At 33.2% G+C, this 13,615-nt stretch overlaps 1 protein-coding gene across 1 annotated transcript in view; it reads left to right on the top strand.

The window, feature by feature from the left end:
• Positions 1–2,425: 2,425 nt before the first annotated feature.
• LOC136025425 (uncharacterized) overlaps positions 2,426–13,615 on the top strand; it is a 63,044-nt gene continuing 51,854 nt past the window's right edge. The window contains exon 1 of the mRNA XM_065701455.1: positions 2,426–2,486. The gene's annotated coding sequence lies outside the window, so the exon portion shown is untranslated. The remainder of the gene's footprint in view (positions 2,487–13,615) is intronic.

A 13,615-nucleotide genomic window follows, 5' to 3' on the forward strand; every position in this document is an offset into this window, starting at 1 on the left:
AAAAAGTAGACTTGGGTCGATTTTGCAAAACGCCACGGAATTGTACTAGCATTGAAAACTGGTAGGTTTGAAAGCTTGAACTACAGAACTTAAATTTACTAAAGCCTTAAACGAGGATGTAATTTTTTTTTTTTAATCACAACAGATTTTTTTTTTTTCACTTGAAATTTGTTCTATTTATTCTAGAATTTATATATTTTCAGAAGATTTATCACTTAACAATTATCAAATTTAAGAAAACCTTATTTGAAATCCAAAATTTAGAGATCAACTAGCACACAACTAGCCTCCTTCCCTTGTCCCGTTTTCTCCGAAGACATTCTGAGATAGGCGTTTGAGTCACACTAAAAAAAATTAAAAAAAAAACAAAACGGATCAAATGCAAAATTAATATCTAATCCTCTTGATTTCGGGGCAATACTGTTATCATGAAAGCAATGAGTAATAATAGGCGGTAAAATGAGCAGATCTTATTGTGTACAAGAGGGAAACTACTAATTTCTAACCCCCCGGCTCCACCTCTTGATCGCAGAAACATCGGAGGGTACTCATTACATCGGAAGTTTAGAGCTCTAGTCCTTTTTATAGAAGTCGAAAGTGATTGAAGACCAACCACCTGCGATAGGGGGAGGGGTTAGTGGAAGGGGTTCCTCAGTTTATTACCACAAACTATGAACAAAATTTAACTAGCTAAAAAACAACTAATAATAATCGGTAATATCAAACAGTTCGTGGTAACGAACTGTAGTAAGGAGCGACCCGGCTCAATAGTAACCAAAACTCTAAAAAATGGAATTTTGATACCAATAGCTACATCAAAAGAATCGCATTTTAATGCTAATTTTAAATATATAAGTTTCATCAAGTTTAGTCTTACCCATCAAAAGGTACGAGCTTGAGAAAATTTGCCTTATTTTAGAAAATAAAATAGGGGGAAACGCGCCCTAAAAGTCGTAGAATCTTAACGAAAATCACACCATCAAATTCAGCGTATCAGAGAACCTTATTGTAGAAGTTTCAAGCTCCTATCTACAAAAATGTGTAATTTTGTATTTTTTACCAGAAGGCAGATCACGGGTGCGTGTTTATTTGTTTGTTTTTTTGGTAAAATTCTAGTTAATTGACTTCTTGCTATCTCAGAAAATTTCATTTTCAGAACTAAAGGCAGAGAAAAGGCAACTGGTGACTGAAAACTAAGCTAAAATGTTGTTTTGTCAAAATTTCAATAGGTATAGACCTGTCATGTAGGTGAATTTCAGGGTCCTCTAGAGGGAGAAGGAGTGGAGGTGGGTGCTTTGGAATACCTTCCCGGGACATTCTTTAGCCTTTAGACCCTTCCCTGAAAGTTTCATTTTCCTAACCTAAGCCCTGCAAAAAGTCAATTAACTAGAACTTTACCGGCTTTTTTTTTGTTTTTTCCCCCAGGGGTGATCGTATCGACCCAGTGGTCCTAGAATCTTGCGAGAGGGCTCATTCTAACGGAAATAAAAAGTTTTAGTGCCCTATTTAAGTGACGAAAAAAATTGGAGGGCATCTAGGCCCCCTCCCACGCTAATTGTTTTCCCAAGCTCAACGGATCAAAATTATGAGATAGCCATTTTATTCAACGTAGTCGAAAAACCTTATAACTATGTCTTTGGGGATGACTTATTCCCCCACAGTTCCCATGGGAGGGGATACAAGTTACAAACTTTGACCAGTGCTTACATATAGTAATGCTTATTGGGAAGTGTACAGACGTTTTCAGGAGGATTTTTTGGTTGGGGGAGGGGTTGACAAGACGGGAATATGTTAGGGGAACTTTCCATCAAGGAATTTGTCATGGGGGAAGAAAATTTCCATGAGCACAGGATTTTCTAGTATTATTAAAAAAACAATGACAAAATAAATATGAAAAGTTTTTTCAACTGGAAGTAAGGAGCAGCATTAAAACTTAAAATGAACAGAAATTATTACGCAAATGAGGGGCTCACCTCCTCCTAATACCTTGCTATTTATGTTAAAGTATGTTTAGTGATTTCAACTATTTATTCTATGGCTTTTGTGATTCAGGGATCATACTTAATGAATTGGGACAAAATTTAATCTTTAGTGTAAAGAGCGAGGTACTGACGAGGGGGTAAACCCCTTATATATGTAATAAAAACATGAGATCACAAAAGTTCGTTACGTAAGCTAATTTATAAGTTACGTTTATCTTTTACTAATAAAAACATTCGTAAAAAATTAAAAGTTCTAGCTGCCTCTTTAAGTAACCAAAAAATCGTAGGGCAACTAGCCTGCCTCCACCGTTCCTCTGTTTCTCAAAATCCTTTGATCAAAACTATAAGAAAGCAATTTAGCCAAGAAAAACTTGCAAATTTCGTTGAGGGGTTAAACCTGGATAAGTTATAGTGGAATCGGACAAGTAAACGAACCCAGAGTAAGCGTTTGTATTCAAATTCATAACACATGAGTTTAGAATCTCAGGAGAATTTTAATTAGAGGTTTTCTTTTTTTAAATCATTAAAAATCTGAGTTTTCATAGGAATAAAGATTAAAGTTGAACCTTAAATCAGTTGAAATTATTGTTGTTTCAGCATGTACGACATATATCCATAAAAATAGGCTAGGGTAATATACCCTATCGTCAGACATCAGATTTTGAAATCAATGTAAAATCTCTTTATCTTACCATCTAGAAAGTGGAACTTGTTACGTTCGCTTTTGCAAAAACCTTGTTAATATATATACATTTAGCTCAAATATCTTAATCCTGTACAATGCTAACAAATGGGAAAATTTTAGTTCAACTAATTTTTGCAATCATGGAAAGGCATTAGGTTGAGAAAATGAAACTTTCAGTAATGAATCCAGGGCCAGAAACATGTTTGTTTTTGGGCAATAGGCTACATACAAAAACATGAAAAGTATTGCCAAGGTTCCATGTAAACCCTCCTCTGATTCCCAAGTCTTAGAAATTTGCCTACTTGACAGATAGGCTAGGCGATTTCGATAAAACAACATTTTACGGTAAAATTCTAGTTAATTGACTTCTTGCTATCTCGGAAAGGGTTTAGGTTAGGAAAATGAAACTTTCAGGGATGGGTCTATAGGCTAAAGTATGTCCCAGGAAGATATTTTAAAGTACCCACCTCCACTCCTTCTCCCTCTAGAGGGCCCTGAAATTTGCCTACATGACAAGTCTATACCTATTGAAATTTTGACAAAACAATATTTTACCTTAATTTTCAGTTAGCCTACTAGTTGCTTTTTCTCTGCCTTTAGTTCTGAAAATGCAATTCCTGTTATTTGGGTAGAATTTTGAGCTGTATCAATGTTTTTTTTTCTCAAAATTTAAGAAATGTATTTGCATATCTTTAAAACCTGTTAAAATGTAATTGAGCAAAGTTATGAAGCTGAAAACAATTTTGTTGTACTTAAATCAAGCAGAAAATATATTTTGCAAAGTTTCACTTTTATAACAAACATATTTTCAAAGGCAATCAAAGGTCAGGGCCCTCTAGAGAGAGAAGGAGTGGAGGTAGTTGCTTCAAAATACCTTCCCAGGACATAATTTAGTCTTTAGATTCATCCCTGAAAGTTTTATTTTCCTAACCTAAAGCCTTTCTGAGATAGCAAGAAGTCAATTAACTAGAACTTTACCCATTTTACCTTAATTTTCAGCTCTCAGATTCAGTGTAAGCCTAGGAGAGCCCTTCACATAAGGAAATAGGCCTATGTTAAGAAAACAATGCAGTAAAACTCTAGTTGAGTGACTTCTTGCTATCTCAGAAAGGAGTTAGGTTAGGAAAATGAAACTTTCAGGGTTGGGTCTCCAGACTAAATTATATCACAGGAAGGTATTTTAAAGTACCCACCTCAACTCCTTCTCCCTCTAGAGAGCCCTGAAATTTGCCTACATGACCAGTCTATACCTATTGAAATTTTGACAAAACAACATTTTACCTTAATTTTCAGTTACCAGTTGCTTTTTCTCTGCCTTTAGTTTAAAAATGCAATTCCTTTTATTTGAGTAGAATTTCAGCCATATCAGTGTTTTTTTTTTCTTCAAAATTTAGGAAATGTATTTGCATATCTTTAAAACCTTGTAAGTTGAGATTGAGCAAAGTAGTGAAGCTGAAAACAATTTTGTTGTACTTCATTCAAGCAGAAGATCTATTTTGCAAGGTTTCACTTTTATAACCCACATATTTTTGAGGGTCATCAAAGGTCAGGGCCCTCTAGAGGGAGAAGGAGTAGAGATAGGTACTTCAAAATACCTTCCCAGGACATTTTTTCCTCTAGACCCATCCCTGAAAGTTTCATTTTTCTAACCTGACCCATTTCTGAGATAGCAAGAAGTCAATCAATTAGAATTTTACCAACAATTCTTAATTCATAATATGCATAAATGCATATTTACTTGCATATTTAAATGCATATATTTACTTTCATAAATGAAAGTAAATGTATTCACCATTTTGAATACATTTTGCATAGAGAGAGCCTCTGTCTTCACTTCTTTCATTGTCACAGAGTGTTTTTAAACATATTTCTGTAAGATAAGCATGGATTTGATCAGTATTATCTCTATTTTCAAAAAATTCTTAAGTAAATAGATATAGAATCTATTGAAAACAGAGGAAATGGAATCTGTGTGTATTTTTCAGAAATTTGTTATAAAAACACTCTGTAACAAGGAAAGAAGGAAAAATAAAGGTTCTTCCTAAGTAAAATGTGTGGATTATGATTATTCTGCTTATTATGAAGTAAGAATTGTTTTCTTAACATGTTCTTTTATGTGAAGAAGCTTTCCTAGGCTTACATCTTGGTTTCTTATATCCTTATTTTAGTTCTGAAACTGTAATTCCTGTTATTTGAGGAGAATTTTATGTCATATAAAATAGTTTTTTTTTCTAAATTTAGGAAATGTATTTGGAGATCTTTGAAACCTTGTAAATTAGGATTTCAGAAAGTTGTGAAGCTGAAAATAGTTTTGTCATACTTCATTTAAGCAGAAAATCTTTTTTTTGCAAGGTTTCACATTCATAACCTGAAATTAGAAATGCTGCCTAATCTTGGAAATAGGATCTTAATGTTAGAACAAAATACCAAACAGTTTTTGGTAATGAACTGTAAGTAAGGAGCAAACCAGCCCAATTGTAACCAATCTGTAAAAGCTAGATTTTTGATACCATAGTTATATCAAAAGAATGACATTTTCATGCTTATTGCAAATATGTAACTTTTATTAAGTTCAGTCTTATCCATCAGTGGTTATGAGTCTGAAAAAAATTGTCTTATTTTCAAAAACAGGGGAAAACACCCCTTAAGAGTCACAATATCACAATGAAAATCACATCATCAGATTCAACTTCTCAAAAAACTCTATTATAGAGCTTTTAAGCTTCTATCTGCAAAAATGTTGGAATTTTGTATTTTTTGCCAGAAGAAAGATCATGGATACATGTTTATTTATTTTTATTTTTTTGCAGATGTGATTGTATTGACCCTGTGATCCTAGAATATCACGAGAGGGCTGATTCAAACGGATACTAAAAGTTCTAGTGCCCTTTTTAAGTAACCAAAAATATTGGAGGAAACCTTGGCAACCTTTTCCCCAAAATTGGCCAATTAAAATTTTTGAGATAGCCATTTTGTTCATTATAGTTGAAAGGCCCAATAATTATGCCTTGGATATAACATGATCCTCCCTCCCCCAGAGCCCTGGGGGAAAGGTCTTTAAGTTATGCAAATTGCACATTGTATTTGTTATTGGGAAGCATGGATACATTTTAGGATGGGAAGACAAATTTTCTGCTGGAGGAAGTTTCCATGGGGGAGCAGGGGACTTTTCAAAAGGAAGTTATACACTGGGGGAATTTGCAAGAATTCCTATACAAAATTATTCTTATATTTCTTGCTTTCTCTTTTCTGTCTTGCTTTTATGCATGGAGTTGTTGATGGTAATTGTTCTGGGTAAATTTTCACTGGGATTGAGTTGTCTTGAGAATATATCCATGGGGAGGGTTTTTCTCCATGGAGATGGGGCCAAATTTCCTACAAATATTTAAAAAAAGATCAGAAATTAAATAAAATAGAAACAAACAATTTTTTTCAACTGAAAGTAAGGTGGTGTAACATTAAAACTTATATTGAACAGATATTATCATGTATATGAAGGGGGTTGCATACTCTTCAACACCTTGCTCTTTGTGCTAAAGTTTGAATTTTATCCAAATTCTTTAAGAATAACTTCTGAAGCAATATGTTCATTTAATTTGAATAATAAGAAGTCTTTTTTAAAAGTATTAAAAACTTAAACAGCAAGGTGTTGTGGAAGAATAACTCCTTTCATATATCATGAAAACAGAAATCACCAATGCAACAGCACAAACACATAAAAAACAACAAAAAAACAAAACAAAAAGAGACAGAAGGAGAAAAGGAAGACTGTTTTCCTAAATTAGTGATTACTATAGACCAGCACTTGAATGAGGCCTTAACAAAATAGTTTCTATTTGTTTAAGTTTTAATGCTGCTCCTTACTTTCAGTTGAAAAAAACTTGTTTATTTTTATTTTTATTTATTCCAAATCTTAGACATATTCTGTCATGAACAACTTCAATCTGAGGCAAGTGTCATAAAACAGAATAATTGTATTTAAATATGCTAGGCAGGGCTGTAAGGATAAATTTTGTTTAATTATAAAGCTTAAAAATAAAGTTTTTCCTCATTATAATGTGTCAATCCTAACTAGCTCAGTCCTGACTATGCATCATATTCAAGATGAGGAACTTATTGTTCATGTTTATAAAAAATATATGTAAAAGATTAGGTTCTATCCAACTACTGAGGGTACTAGCCTATCCTGGAATGTAACAATAGCTTTTGTTTGAGCTAAAGTATTAAAAATAAAATTTTCCTAGAATCTCCTTTTTGAAGAAAATTTTACCAATGCTTAAAAAAAAAAAAAACAACTAAAGGAGTTCAAAGTGCGTTCACTCAACTTGCCACATTTTTTGATGTTTATAAAGAAATAATGGAAATCCCTGGTGCTGCTTTGGCAAGCAATACATCTTTATATCTACCCTTGTTAATGCATAGAGCAAAATTGGCAACTGAAAGAAAATGTTTGTCAGGGTAGTCAATAGCAGGTGATTGAGAAATCTCCAGAGGACAAAAATCTGATCAATAAACAAGTAACTAACACTATAGTCACTTGAATAATGACAAAGACTACACTGCCTTTCCATAATACAAATACACAATAATTATAGAAAATAATCTCATTCAAAATAAAACAAGAATAGGAACCAATAAAAACAAGCCCAATCCCAAAAGAACTACAAGATTAGCTATAGAGAAGGCAAACATTGCAATAAGAAATGATCTCAATTTCTAATAAATCCAATTATTCAAATGAATGAACCTTTTTAGCTTGCAAAATGTTGGCTTTTATCATACATTCTTGGCTGAACTTTTCGTTAAGAAGTAATGATGCCTAGACTATTTTAAAAAAAATAATTTTTAACCAAGAACTTTTATTGTAAGTGTTTTATTGTTTATTATTTTATTTGCTGAAGACGACCCTTAGATATAGGGCCGAAATATTCAAATATGTTTTGCTTATTCACTGTCCTGGGAAAAAAAGTCCTCATTATTCTCTCTTCTGTAATTGTACTATAGTCACTGAGATCTATGACACAATCAAATTTGAATACAGCTTTAAATTTGCTAGTATTGAAGGGATGACTAAGGGGTTTCATCCTAAAATTACATTGCTGAGATTTTACAATGCCACAGCAACAATATAAGTCAAAAGTTCTTTTAACCCACAGACTTGCTCAGACAGGTGGAGAAACACTGACTAATAGTGTCCTAGTGGTTTTTGTATTAAGTTGGGGATTAGTATGATTGCTACTAATATCAAGTCTGCCAAGTGCTTATGTACTCAAGCTACCTTAGTGAATATTTATATGCTCCCATTTCTTGTCACCTTTTGTTCCTCTGATTATGCAATGTGCTTGTTTGCATATAAGAAGAAATTGACATTATAAGAAGTATTTACATTTGAGTACTTAAAACCAAAGCATTCAATTAGATATGGAAAGTAGTGGGCTGCCTGCTGACCATTTATTATATACCTCCATAGCTAAAGATAATTTAAGTGAAGCAAATAATATGCAAGCTGTGAAAGCAAGCAACTACGTTGATAAACAATTGTTGAAGAAATGATAAGTTAAAGATGATATTTTTTTTTTCATTTTGGGATTGCGAGGGCATTAGAACAGCATATCCTATTCTATATAACATTTTCAGTGATTTACAAGAAAGACTGTTCATAATAGGATTTTTTGAGGTGTTGTTGTCAAATAGGAACAGTTATTCAGTTTGGGATTTCCAATTTCCAGGATATCCTAGTGAAAGAAAAGAATGGCAGGCTATAGAGCAAGGAGGTTTGTTATTGTTGATAAAAGAAGGAGTTTTATATTGGGTAAATGAGGATCTCTTCCTCTGGTTTGAGTGCAGAGAACAGACTGTTTTTATTGAAATTTATGGTAATTGTGGTAAGGAATATAATTGTTGGTTTAGTATATAAAACACCATCATATAATGAGGGTGTATTTGTTATGGAGATAGAGACATTAATGGAAAATTTTAATAAGGAACCTAAATATTTAGTGCTAGTGGAAGATTTCAATATTGACCTCTTTAAAGGTCCAAGTCATCTAGATTTTCTTAAACTAATGATTTCTTTGTTCTTATGCCTACTGGTAACTATTCATACACAAGTGACTGTTAAGCCTGCAATGCTAATTGACAACATATCTTTGGATAGAAAGCTACTTGAATGTTTATATGCTGATACTTCACTTAAGCACAGATTCGATGATCTTTTTCTCATTAATAAACTAAATAATTCCTGTGAATTGATAAATAAGAATGATCATCTCAATAAAAAATCCTGCAGTGGTCTAAGAGAAGGTAATTTTAAAAAGTTTGAGATAGAAATGGGTGATGTAAATTTTTCTCTAGCATTTGAAGAGGGTAACATGTCATTTGTGTATGGTATTTTTGTTAGAATACTTGCAAAGGTGTAAAATGAGACATTCTCTTAGAAGACTTAAATGGGCTGAGACAAAATTCCCTTGGAAACCATGGATTACCCTCAGGCTATTCCAAATTGTGTAAACTGGAAAGTTGTGACTTATGAAACATACTTAGGTGTATTTTAAATAAACATTTATTAATTTTTAGTGATTTAATGTTTATAAAAATATTTTGGATAGATTGAAGTGAAATGTAAAAAAAATGGGTTTACAAAATTAATTTATGAAGTATGAATGAAACATATGAAACCAAGAAAGGAAAGGATAAGATAAATGAAAAATAAAATCAAATAAGTGAGAGAACAAGGATTTTGTCAGCGAGTGACAAAATATGAAGACAAAGAACAGGCAAATATTTTGACAAGGACCTCTGCCAAGTCATCCTCAGTGCTCATAAAAAACAAAAAAAAACAAAAAAAAAAAAAAAACAAGAAAACAAAATCTAACCTTTTGAAACAAACCTAACCAGTTTGTTTTTTTTGTATGTTGTTTCTTTTTTTATTAGTACTGAGGACAACTTGGTGGAGGTGCTTGTCAAAACATTTGCTTGTTCTTTGTCCTTATATTTTGTCACTGGCTGAAAAAATCCTTGTTTTCTCACCTATTTGATCTTGTTTTCCATTTATTATATCCTTTCCTCTCTTGGTTTCACCTGTCATGTATTGCCAATTTGGTCTTACAATGTATTTAAATGTAAAATGAAAAAAAAACATGGAAAACTGCGAATTCACTTCTGGGTTAAAAGGGTAAAGTATGATGTGATTAATAAACAACAAACTCAAAAGGGGAATTTGATTACCCCCAAACATGTTATGATTTATATATGTGAATATTTTTCTAGCGAGGGTACAAAACAAAGTAAAGATACTCAGAAAAGTAATAAAACGGTTCCCAAAATAGTTCTGTCTGAAGTTCTATTAGATAGTACAATCTGTTTTAATCCCTGCAGTGTAAATGAAGTTGAAAAAGTTATCAGCAGAATGCATTCAAATTCAGTTGGTGTAGATGGGATTTCTCTTAAGATTGACAAATCAGTTTGGTCAGTTATTACACTAACTCCATGTCCTTTGATTTATAAGTCAAAGAGGGTACAAAACAAAGTAAAGATACCCAGAAAAGTAATAAAACGGCTCCCAAAATAGGTCTGTCTGAAGTTCTGTCAGATAGTACAATCTGTTTTAATCCCTGCAGTGTAAATGAAGTTGAAAAAGTTATCAGCAGAATGCATTCAAATTCAGTTGGTGTAGATGGGATTTCTCTTAAGATTGACAAATCAGTTTGGTCAGTTATTACACTAACTCCATGTCCTTTGATTTATAAGTCAAAGAGGGTACAAAACAAAGTAAAGATACCCAGAAAAGTAATAAAACGGCTCCCAAAATAGGTCTGTCTGAAGTTCTGTCAGATAGTACAATCTGTTTTAATCCCTGCAGTGTAAATGAAGTTGAAAAAGTTATCAGCAGAATGCATTCAAATTCAGTTGGTGTAGATGGGATTTCTCTTAAGATTGACAAATCAGTTTGGTCAGTTATTACACTAACTCCATGTCATTTGATTTATAAGTCAAAGGGAAAAGGGTATTTCCTGGAAGTTTTGAAAGTCACTAGGATAATACCATTGGTTAAAGGAGGTAAGAGAGATGGTCTTTCAAACAAAATACCCATTTTATTCTCCCTTTTTCTTCAAAATATAAGAAAAGGTTATTGGATCTAGACTAAATGATTACATTGAACATAATAAAATTCTTATGAACACTCAATTAGTCTTAGGAAAAAAATATATACCAAAAAGGCTACAATTAAACTTGTTTACTTGATAAATGAGGCATTCGAAGTTGGTTTGATTCCAGCCGCTTTATTCCTAGATTTTAGGAAAGTGTCTAACTTTTGTAGTTAATGGGATAGCCTGCAGAGTATCCCAAAGGCCTGTACTAGTCTCTCTCTTATTTCTAATCTTTATTGATTGAATTAAGTATTATTTAACAGAGGCCAGCGTAATGTTTTTTGTAGATGACACTCTTTTACTTGTTGGAGCCCCTCAGTTAATCTACTTTTTTGTAAAATGACAAAGGCATTTGCTGCGTTTGTTGAGGTGGCATGTTTCAATCTTTTGACATTAAATTATATTAAAATTATTTACATTTTATCTTCTCAGATATCAGGCAGTGAAACTAACTTAAAACTAATAGTAAATGAGAATCAGATGAAAAGAGTAAAGGTAATATAGTTTTTGGGTTTTATGATCAATGAAAATCAATCTTGGAAAAAAACACTCTGATGTTATGGCTTAAAAATTGTCAAGATCTCTGGGCATGCTTTGTTGAATTAAAAACTTAGTTTTGAAGAATATTCTTTGATTGGTTGCTCTATATTGGCAAGTAAATTTTCTGTCATGATAAAAAAAAAAAATCCAGACTGAATTAAAGCTGTTAAAATTATGTCACCTAGAATATTCATTATTTGTTCGAGTGTTACATTTTCAATCAACTTCTTGATGTTTCAAAAGTTAAGATTATCAATTTAGTATTTTCACATAGAAGTATCTTAATAATGTACTTTCTTTTTTTGATTTCTTTTCTATTAATTGTGGTCTCCATAGCCATAATACACGACAAACATCGAATCTGGTACATCCATATACAAATACAACTCAAGCTTCTTTTGTAACAGGAAATTTTGTCCCTGTGCATGGGATATAATTGCAGTTGTAATGCAAAATTCAAGTCATTTATCATCCTTCAAGACTGTAGCAAAAAGATTTTTCCTACAAAAGATTTTTAATTATTTGTATGTTTATATAAGTAGAATACTACTACCACTACTAACAACTCATCATAACACCGAGCCGCGTGAGGCCAACACAGCGACGCACGCTCCTCCTCCATTTCAATCTGTTCAAAGTCCTCCTCTTTACACCCTCCCAGGAAGTTCTCATTTCCCTTAAATCTTTCTTTACCACATCCTCCCACCCCAACTGCGGTCGTCCTGCTTCCCGTTTAGCCCTTAATAGTTGACCAAAAAGGACAATCTTCGACAATCTTTCATATTTCATCTGCAGAACGTGCCTAAGCCATCTCAACCGTTCTCTCATTATAGCCCTAGAATGCGGGATAAAGCCGCTTTTTTTTTGTACAATCTACTGTTTGAAATACAGTCATTCAGATGAGTACCCAGTTGGCTGTGAAGGAAGATTTGTTTAGTGAGGAAGAATTAGTGACAGTACTAAAAGGATTAAAAAATAATAAGGCTCCAGGTACTGATAGTGTGATAAATAAAAATCTTAAATATGGTGGCTCTGAGGTTAGGAATAAGCTACTGAAGATTATGAACATGATTTTTGAAAAAGGGGAAGTACCCAATGATTTTAGGAAAACCTTAATTAAACCACTGTATAAGAAAGGTGACAAGAGTGAGTGTCGTAATTATCGAGGCATTAGTCTGGTCTCTGTAGGTAGCAAATTACTGAGTAATATGATACTTTTTAGACTGAGACATGCTGTAGACAAAGTTTTAAGGGAAGAACAATGCGGTTTTAGAAAAGGTAGAGGATGTGTCGACCATGTTTTCACTCTTAGGTTAATAATTGAGAAGTCCCTTTGTTGTCAAACACCTTTGGTCCTCAGTTTTATCGATTATGAGCAAGTTTTCGATTCTGTTGATAGAAGAGCATTAACAAAGGTCTTATCGTTATATGGTATACCAGAAAAATACATTAAAGTGATTTGCGCTATGTACGAGAATAATGTTGCTGCGGTTAAGGTAGGAAGTGAGGTTAGCAAGTGGTTTTGTATTAAATCAGGAGTTAAGCAGGGTTGTGTTCTATCCCCCTTTATATGGATCATTTTGATGGACTTCGTCTTAAGGAGCACAGGAAAGGCAATTGGAGACCATGAAATCAAATGGGGAGGAAGAACGCTCCTGGACTTAGATTATGCTGATGATTTAAGCATATTAGATGAAAGTGTGAGCAAAATGAATGAATTTTTAGAGGTTTTATGAGTTCAGGGTGCTAAAATAGGCTTGAAAATTAATGTTAAGAAGACTAAGTCACTAAGGCTAGGAATAAGTGAAGATGAACAGGTGACATTAGGTAACGAAAAGATTGATTAGGTTGGGATCAGTTACCTTGGTAGTATTATTAGTAAAGATGGTGGGAGCAGTGAAAATGTTAAAAGTAGAATAGCTAAGGCTCAGGGTGTTTTTTCACTGTTAAAAAAAGTTTGGAAGAATAGAAAGATAAGTCTACAAACCAAGATTAGAATATTGGAAGCTACAGTGATTACAGTGGTCAAATATGGCTCTGAAGCATGGGCACTCTGAAAAGCAGATGAAAATTTACTAGATGTTTTCCAGAGAAATTGCCTACGGATTGTTCTGGGTACCCGGCTGACTGACCGTATTTCAAACAGTAGGTTATACGAAAAGTGTGGTTCAATCTCGCTTTCTGGGGCTATAATGAAAGAAAGGTTGAGATGGCTAGGCCACGTTCTACGGATGAAGGATGACAAATTACCGAAGATT

Source organism: Artemia franciscana, chromosome 3 (genome assembly GCF_032884065.1).
Source record: "Artemia franciscana chromosome 3, ASM3288406v1, whole genome shotgun sequence".
Classification (NCBI taxonomy): domain Eukaryota; kingdom Metazoa; phylum Arthropoda; class Branchiopoda; order Anostraca; family Artemiidae; genus Artemia; species Artemia franciscana.